This window comes from Carlito syrichta, unplaced genomic scaffold, assembly GCF_000164805.1.
Source record: "Carlito syrichta isolate Samal-C Ts95f unplaced genomic scaffold, Tarsius_syrichta-2.0.1 Scaffold309798, whole genome shotgun sequence".
Classification (NCBI taxonomy): domain Eukaryota; kingdom Metazoa; phylum Chordata; class Mammalia; order Primates; family Tarsiidae; genus Carlito; species Carlito syrichta.
Genome location: NW_007253894.1, coordinates 914,378 through 922,733, shown reverse-complemented (window position 1 = coordinate 922,733; position 8,356 = coordinate 914,378). Strand labels below are relative to the sequence as shown.

Below are 8,356 nucleotides of genomic sequence, written 5' to 3'. Positions count from 1 at the left end.
TGTCAAGGCTGCAGTGGCCGGGAGCAGCCACTGTACTCCAGTCTGGGGTGACAGAGTGAGACTCCAACTCAAAAAAAAAAAAAAAAAATTAAGACTCTATGATTGTAAAAGTAGAGAATATAATTAAGAAACATATATCCCTTTATTAATGAATATAGAAAAGGCCAAAATGCAATCAATTGCTAATTCTAACAATATGCAAAAATGTATTGTTGAATTTAACTTGCTTTTTGCTATGTTTTGTTATGCCTGTGTTCATCAGTGATATTAGGCTGTGTTTTTTGTTGTTGTTGTTTTTTCTTTGTGTGTGTGTGTCTTGTCTTTCTGTTAGAGTAATTCTGGCCTCATGTAGTCACTTGGAAATTATTCCCTCCTCTTCCATTTTTGTGAAGAGTTTGAATTAAACTGGTATTAGCTTTTTAGCTACTTGAAAAAATTCAGCTGTGAAGACATCAGGTTTTGGGTTTCTCTCTCTCTCTCTCTCTCTCTTACTTTTGAGTTGGGGTCCCAATCTGTTGCAGATTGGAGTGTAGTCTTCTGACCATCCTTCTGCTTTGGATCTTTCTGCTTTATTTTGCACAAAACTATTTGTTGAGTAAATGAATGAGTGAATGATGAGTCTTCACTCTTTAAGGGAAATTTAGTGATGGCTGCTTACCTAGAGAGGTTACAGTCATGAAAATGGATTATATAATTGCCTGTCCACATGAAGTCATGAGGGAAGACTTGGGAACCAAGCTGCTGTCTAATATTTCTGTAAAGGCTTGTGACAAAGGCCAGTCTGCCCAAAAGGGTGTGTAATGCTGAGTCTTTTTTCTAAGACCATGACTGAGAAGTGAAGATGAGACAAGTTACTTTTGATTTTTTTATTAATCAATATTTTTTATTATGGTTTTGTGGGGTACAGTTAAGGGTTAGGTGTACAATTACGTTTCATTCAGGCACCCTGTTGATAAGAGGTGTTTTCCCATCCCTGACAGATATTTGCTACTGTTAATCCCATCCCCCTCCCCCCCATAGTTTCCCAGTACCATCAGTCATTTTCTTAGAGTATTACATTGGATGTTCAAGGTCCATTATATGAGTGAGAACATGCGATATTTGAATCTTTGTTTCTGTGAGAGGTCACTCAGTATTATAGACTCTAGTTCCATCCAGGTTGCTGCGAAATTCATGATTTTGTTCTTTTTTATGGCTGCGTAGTATTCCATCATGTATATGTACCACATTTTTTTAATCCAGTCCTCTTGATGGGCAGCATGGTTGTTTCCAGGTTCTTGCTATTGTGAACAACGCTGCGATAAACATACGTGTGCAGGTATCTTTTTTATAGAGTGATTTGTGTTCTTTAGGGTATATTCCCAGTAGGGGGATTGCAGGGTCATATGGAAGGTCAGTGTCTCATAAATTTGCAAGTTTTGGGAGAAAGCATAGGTATTGTGTCATCTTAATGATAACTTCCATCCCGATTAGACTTATATTGGCTACTAAGGGTTCAGGGACCAACCATATCCCTCTTTTTCAGTGCTTTGTCCCAGCAATGTAGCACCATTCTCCATGACCGGGCACTCAGTGCTAGCTTCAATTCTTGCATATTCATGGTTCTTCCTCCAGCACTGATTCTAAGTGAATGTGTGATTCAAAGTGAATTAGTGAATTTTTGGGGTTCAAGCATGGCTCCATCTTTCACTTCACCTAAGTTTACTAGAGAGGACACTTTCTTCAGAAATTGTCAGATTCCCTGCTGGAAAGACTCTAATCATCCCTTGGAGCATTTTTTACTATATTTTCCAGGGATTGTGGTTTGGTCTCTCTAGTAATGACCATGTGGAATGGATATGGTGTATTTAAAAGTTGGGTTTTATATGCCTTACTTTCCATACAATCTTATACAAGTTGCTCAATTCTACTGAATCTCAGATTCTTGGATGGTAAATTGAATCAGTAATACTATTTCATTTGTTGAATAGGAGTAACATATTTAAAGCACTTGGCCCATGGAGGTCAAAGAATAATAGGTATTATTATCATCATAATAGGTATTGTTATTCTCTATGCTTTTGATAAAAAAAATGACCAATGATGACATTTTCAGACATCAATGACAGTCTAAAGAAGGGAATATTTCAGAACTATGTTTCTTATTTGGTATCTTTCAAATTATACCCTATGAACACATAGAGGAGACCATTATGTGACATCTGACACAGAGCTTTATTTTTAAGGTATTCATTTTTTTAAAAAATCACAATATTATATAAGAAATATCAAATGGTCAGGAGGTTAAAAAAAAATTCCACGTGTTTAGTTTTCTCTTTCTGCTGAGATGTAGCTAAGCTCAAGGTTAATTTTGTGTATGTGACTGAAGTTTATAGAGTGCCCATTTTTCCACTCAAGTCCCATTTGCTGTTGTGTGCAGATATCTATTAAATGCTGCCTGCAATATTTCAGCATATAGTCCACTTTTAATCAATCATGCAAGTGAAGGGGAGACTTGGCAAGGATCTTAAAACAGAGTGAGCCATCCAATACCTGGCCTGACCCACCAAGACTAGATAAGATAGGCTTCTCCTTGCTGCCTTGCAAAGTCAGCCTTTGCAGTTTGGGCCCCAGTGCAGGTGTTTCAATTTCTTTCAAAGGACAACCAATTGAAAACAGGCAGCTGGACCATTTCTGGAAGCTTAGGATCAGAGATGGAGCTCAACTAGAGAGGACTAAATGATGGTTGCCACGCCAAGGTAGGATTTTTAGCATCGTGCTTGAATGATTTTAGAATATTTTCTATTTGTATCATCCAGATTGATTGATCCTCCTATTGTTTTTGAAGGTAGAAAAAGAGAGCACTCCCCCTCAGGAAGCTTTTAAAAAACAATGGTGAGATTTTTTTAGTCAGTAGCCAGTCAGTGAAATGGCTGCCTATTCTCTGTTTAGTTTGAAATTTTCATGATGGTATCCTTAACCATGTTTCCTTGCTGTTAATTTTGATCTTTTTTAATTTTTAAAAATATTATTATTATTAGATGATGATTATTATAGAATCGTTCTTGCTCTTGCCCATGCTGAAGTGCAGTGGCATGATCATAGCTCACTGCAGTCTCAAACTCCTGGGCTCAAGCAATCCTCCCACCTCAGCCCTCCAAGTAGCTGAGACTACTGGTACTCACCACCAGGTCCAGGCAATTTTTTATTTTTTGTCAAGACAAGGCCTAATTCTCTTGCCCAGTCTGCTCCAGAACTCCTGACCTCGACCCAACCTCCCCTCTTGGCCTCCCAAAGTGCTGGGATTGCAGGCTCCAGCAGCCATCTGGCCTGATCACTTATATTTTTAAATGGCAGTTTGATGTAATAAGCCAGTGAGGTGTTCTACCCTACTTTGAGATTTTGAGGGCTTCATTGTTTTAAACTAAGAATGATACAGCACTGAGTTTAAAACATATATTAGTTGTATTTCAAAATTAACCTTAAATATACTTAAAACTTTCCATATGTGCTCTATTTATTTATTTATTTTTGAGTCAGAGTTTCACTCTGTCACCCAGGCTGGAGTGCAGTGGCAATGCTCATGGCTGGCACAACCTCGACCTGCTGGGCTCAGGCAGTCCTTCCTCCTCAGCCTTCCAAGTAGCTGGAACTACAAGCAGGCACTACCACACCCAGCTTATTTTTTGATTTATTGTAGACATGAGGTCTCACCAAGTTGCCTAGGCTGGTCTCAAACCTCTGAGCTCAGGCAATCCTCTCGCCTCGGCCTCCCAAAGTGCTGGGATTACAGGCTTGAACCACTGCACCCGACCCAAATGTGCTTTATTAACAATACACCAGGATCTATACTGATTGCATTTTTTGTATACTGTAAAGGGAGAGTTGACAATCTATTTAATAATTAAAATAATAGGATTTGGAATCCAACATTTCTAATTTGTGTAGTAGATTGTAAGAACTTCAAAAAGATAAAGGAATAGGGCTCCATGTAGATATTGCCTTGATTTTACAGGTGAGGACATTGAGGTGGAGTCAGGTCTAGTGGCTTCTCCATAGCCTCAAGCTCTGTATGTGTCCCATCAAACAAAGTTGTAAATTGATGTGTTAGCATGGGGATGGGGGACATGGGACCCCACCCTCACCCAGGACCCTCAAAGGAGGAAGCCTTGGCCATCACATCTCCTGCTTTCAGTCAAGTTTTGAAGAGCAAATTGGATGACTTATTCTGGATAAATGGTACTGCTAATGCAAAATTATTTTTAAGTATGTGTTTGCTTTGTAACCGAGCTCAAACTTGTTCTTCCCACTGCATGACAACCAATAATTCAAGAGATAAGAATTTAGAGCAAGGAAGCAACTTTATTTTGGAGAGCCAGCAAACCAAGATGACGGACTAATATCTTAAAGAAGTTTCTTAGAATTATGTGGGCTTTGTCTTGTCTTTTATGTTTGTAAGGCAGAAAAAAGTGGGTTGACAATCATAGATCTCTAGGCTCCTGCAAGGATCTGGGGAAGGTTTTTGAAATTCCTTTGTCCTTGGATAATGGTCTCCCATGTGATAATAGCTAAACCTCCTTGTTTCTATAAATTTTTTTCTTTTTTCTTTTTGAGTTGGACTCTCACTCTGTAGCTCAGACTGGAGTGCAGTGGCTGCTCCTGGCCACCGCAACCTCGCCTGCTGGGTTCTGGCCGATCCTTCCACCTCAGTCTTTCAAGTAGCTGGAACTACAGGCGTGCGCTACCATGCCTGGCTCATTTTTTGATTTATTGTAGAGATGAGGTCTCACCAAGTTGCCCAGGTGGGTCTCGGACCTGCGGGCTCAGGCAATTCGCTCACTTCGGCCTCCCAAAGTGCTGGGATTACAGGCTGAGCCACCAAGCCCGGCCCTATAAATTTTTAACAAAATATAGTTAATTGTTTACATACTTCCCCATTAGTCCCAGAGTTAGTTTCAAAAACTTCATGATTGCTTTCTTTGAGTTTTAACTCAGTGCTCTAAAAATAGCCTTTGTACAGGAATGAGTAAAGGCCTCAACTAAAATGCAGTTCGTTATGTTAGTTCTTTTACTGTTTTTTTTAAAAATTTTTAGTTTAATTTAATTTTATTTTTTGAGTTGGAGTCTCACTCTGTCGCCCAGACTGGAGTGCAGTGGCCTCTCCCGGCCACCGCAGCCTCGACCTGCTGGGCTCTGGTGATCCTTCCGCCTCAGCTTTCCGAGTAGCCGGAATTACAGGCATGCGCCACCATGCCCAGCTGATTTTTTGATTTATTGTAGAGATGAGGTCTCGCTGCCCAGGTGAGTCTTGAACCTGCGGGCTCAGGCAATCCACTCACCTCAGCCTCCCAAAGGCACGGGATTATAGGCTGAGCCACCGAGCCCGGATTCTTTTACTGTTTCACTGTTACAATAAGCATTTCTTCATTAGCAACTGATATAGAGAATTCAAGAGTAAAAATGGGTACATTTATTTTAACTTACTTTGTGGGAAAAGATGCTGAGGTGACTTGGGAGGCAACCTTTCAAAGGAAGCCCTTTCATAGCAGAATTTGTGTGGATGTGGAAAAAATTACTATCACCCGTGTCTTGTGACCTTTCTAGCCGCCTAAAGCAAATGTAGTTGTATTTATGGAGATTCTCCCCGAAATGGGTGGGTGACCCACTCAAAACATTCTGCTGCCTAGCATTACTGGGTGCCCACTATGTATGAAGTCAACTGAATGTTGTCTCATTTACTACAGTGAAACACCACGGGGAGGTAATGTTTTCTCATGATCTCAGTGTCAGAAAACACTGAGATTCAGGGTCATTAACTCACTTGTCAAGTTTGCCAAGCTGCCAATTATAGCGTCAGGGCGAGCCCAGTTGATGTTTCTGAAGTGCTAGAAACGCAGATAAAGAGAGCTTGACTCTAGCAAAATGAACTGGGGAGGGGCAAGGTGAGGAATGATCACTCTGGACCTTGAGGAATTGGAAGGAATTTTTTTTTAAGAAAAGAAGCTGGGGTGAGGGAAGGAGAAAATATGGAGAGAAGGGTGTCTTAGGGGGTACTGATGGCATGGAAAAGGGCACAAAGGAAGTGTTAAAGTTCATGCAGGAGATAGAGCATGGCCCTATTTGACTGGGGCACTGGGTTTGGGATGGAAGTGGTTCTCATGCTGAGCTCTGAGGCCCTTCACTCCCGTAGAGGTGGCCTGGGAGGCAGCCTCAGAGGTAAGGAAGGCATTTTGAGATGGGGCCTTCTCCCTTCCCACAACAGCAAAGAGGCTCAGTGTATGATACATGGGGTTTCAGGTAAGGCTTTAGTATGGTAGGTTCTATGTTTCAAAGAGAAGTTGTAGCCGACTGGGGCAGCAGAATGTGAGGGACAAAACTGGAAAGTTATTGACGGGCCTAATGCAGGTGTAACTTCAACCTGTAATGTAGACCATAGAGTGTCTCTGAATATTGTTAAAGATAAAGACATCATAAGCCAGTTGTTTTTCTTTCACAACCTGAAAGATTACCCAGCCATATAGGAGAGAGAAGAATAGTTCAAGGGCAGAGTGAACAAATGGGAATCTGTAGGTTGGGATACTTTGCACTGCTAGTAGGAGTGTAAATTAGAATGTCTGTTATTTTAGTCAAGCTTCTCCCAAGAAACAGAACCAATAGGATTTGTGTGTACAAAGAGAAAGATGTATTACAAGGAATTGTCTAGGCGATTATGGAGACTGGTAAGGTCGCATCTGCAGTGTGGACAGGCAGCTGGAGACTCAGGACTGCCCATGGTACAGGTGAAAGCCAACTGCTGGAGAGTTCCTTCTCGTTCTGGGAGGCCAATCTTTCTGTTCTCTTGAAGCCTGCAGTTGATTGGATGAGGCCCATCTACATTATGGAGGGCAACCTGCTTACTCAGAATTCACTGATTTAAATATTGGTCTCATCTAAAACACCCTCACATAAATTCACACATAAAATTAACCATCACATCTGTTTTGGAAAATTACATGACATTAGCTAGTCAAAGGACCCCAAACCCTGTGATGCCATACTTCTACTATTTGATATCCCAGAGATTTTTCACATATAGGAAAAATTTCTGCCAATGTTTGCAGCAACAATGATCCCAATAGCAAAGAATAACAACCCAAATATCCTTCAGCAGTAGACAAATACAAGGAGAGCTATTCGTACAACAGTATTTCCTGCATCGTTAAAATGAATGAGTGATCACTGTGCTCACCAACAGGGATGAGCCTCAGGAACATCATGTGGAAAGAAAGGAGCAAGCTAAAAGAAAATAGGTAGGGTATGATTCATTTTCCTTACAGTTTATATAAATGCAAAATTAAATAGCATTTATGGATAAATGCAAACATATGTGGTAAAACTATAAAAGAAAACAAAGTTCAGAAGCATGGGCAGATGGGGTATGGAATACAATCAGGAAGAGCTGGGAGCATCCTTGAAGTTCAGAGTCACAGTTTTTTGGTTTGTTTTTTAACACGTGTATTATTTCTTATTTCTCTCAAACATGTTCTAGAAAATTTCTCTCAAATATGTTGATTGCTAATAAAAATGCTGAAAAGAGATATAATTGCAATTTTGGGGCGGTTCAAAGATAGTTGTCTAAGTATAAGGACGAGATCTTCATTCTGATTTGGCCTGGGAGTCAAGTAGGAGGAAGCGTCAACGTTTCCAAAGGTTTATGATCCAGGGATTGAAAAATGTTAGCTTCATTTAAAAAGATGGAGACCAATTAGATAAGTCCCAACAGCAACTTATCTAATAAATTATTGGTCTTCCAATATTATTGGGAGACCAGCTTGGCTTGGAAGAACGGAAGTAAGTCTGTTTCATGTGCACTGAGTTGTAAAGAAGCCTTTGGCCAGCTGACAGCTGAAAGTATGGAATAGCAAACCACAAGAAAGTTCAGAATCGAAGTCAGCTAAATAATCCCTCAGTGTATGTAAACAAGATGGTTAACTCAGAAAGAACTAACAGCTAGGAGTCTAAAACCATAGATTGGAGAATTGTCGCATTGCAGTATGTGAGGGCATTCATGTGAAAAGAAAAGAACATAGACGACATCAGGAGGTAAAGGAGAGAGTCAGAGGAAGAAGGAGTTGCAGAATAGGCAAATCTTGATGTGGAAGTGGGAGGCATGTTAGACCCACATGTGCAGTAGAGAGTTATATATTCTTGCTCTACCCATTTTAGGTGCTTCGTGTTGGCTGTAATACATGTTTTTTACTTTATGATCCTGCGTATTTCAATCCATTTATCTCAGCTTAGGCATAGAGATATTCTTCACTGCCTGCTTTAAGGGCATCATTCTCTCTCTGTTTGCCATCCATGTTTATTCTTATAAGACCTCTTATCTCTATGTCCT

General features: G+C 40.4%; 1 protein-coding gene across 1 annotated transcript in view; it reads left to right on the top strand.

The window, feature by feature from the left end:
- Positions 1–8,356, top strand: part of CD226 (CD226 molecule) — an 87,825-nt gene that overhangs the window by 1,035 nt on the left and 78,434 nt on the right. The gene's annotated exons all lie outside the window — the stretch shown is intronic.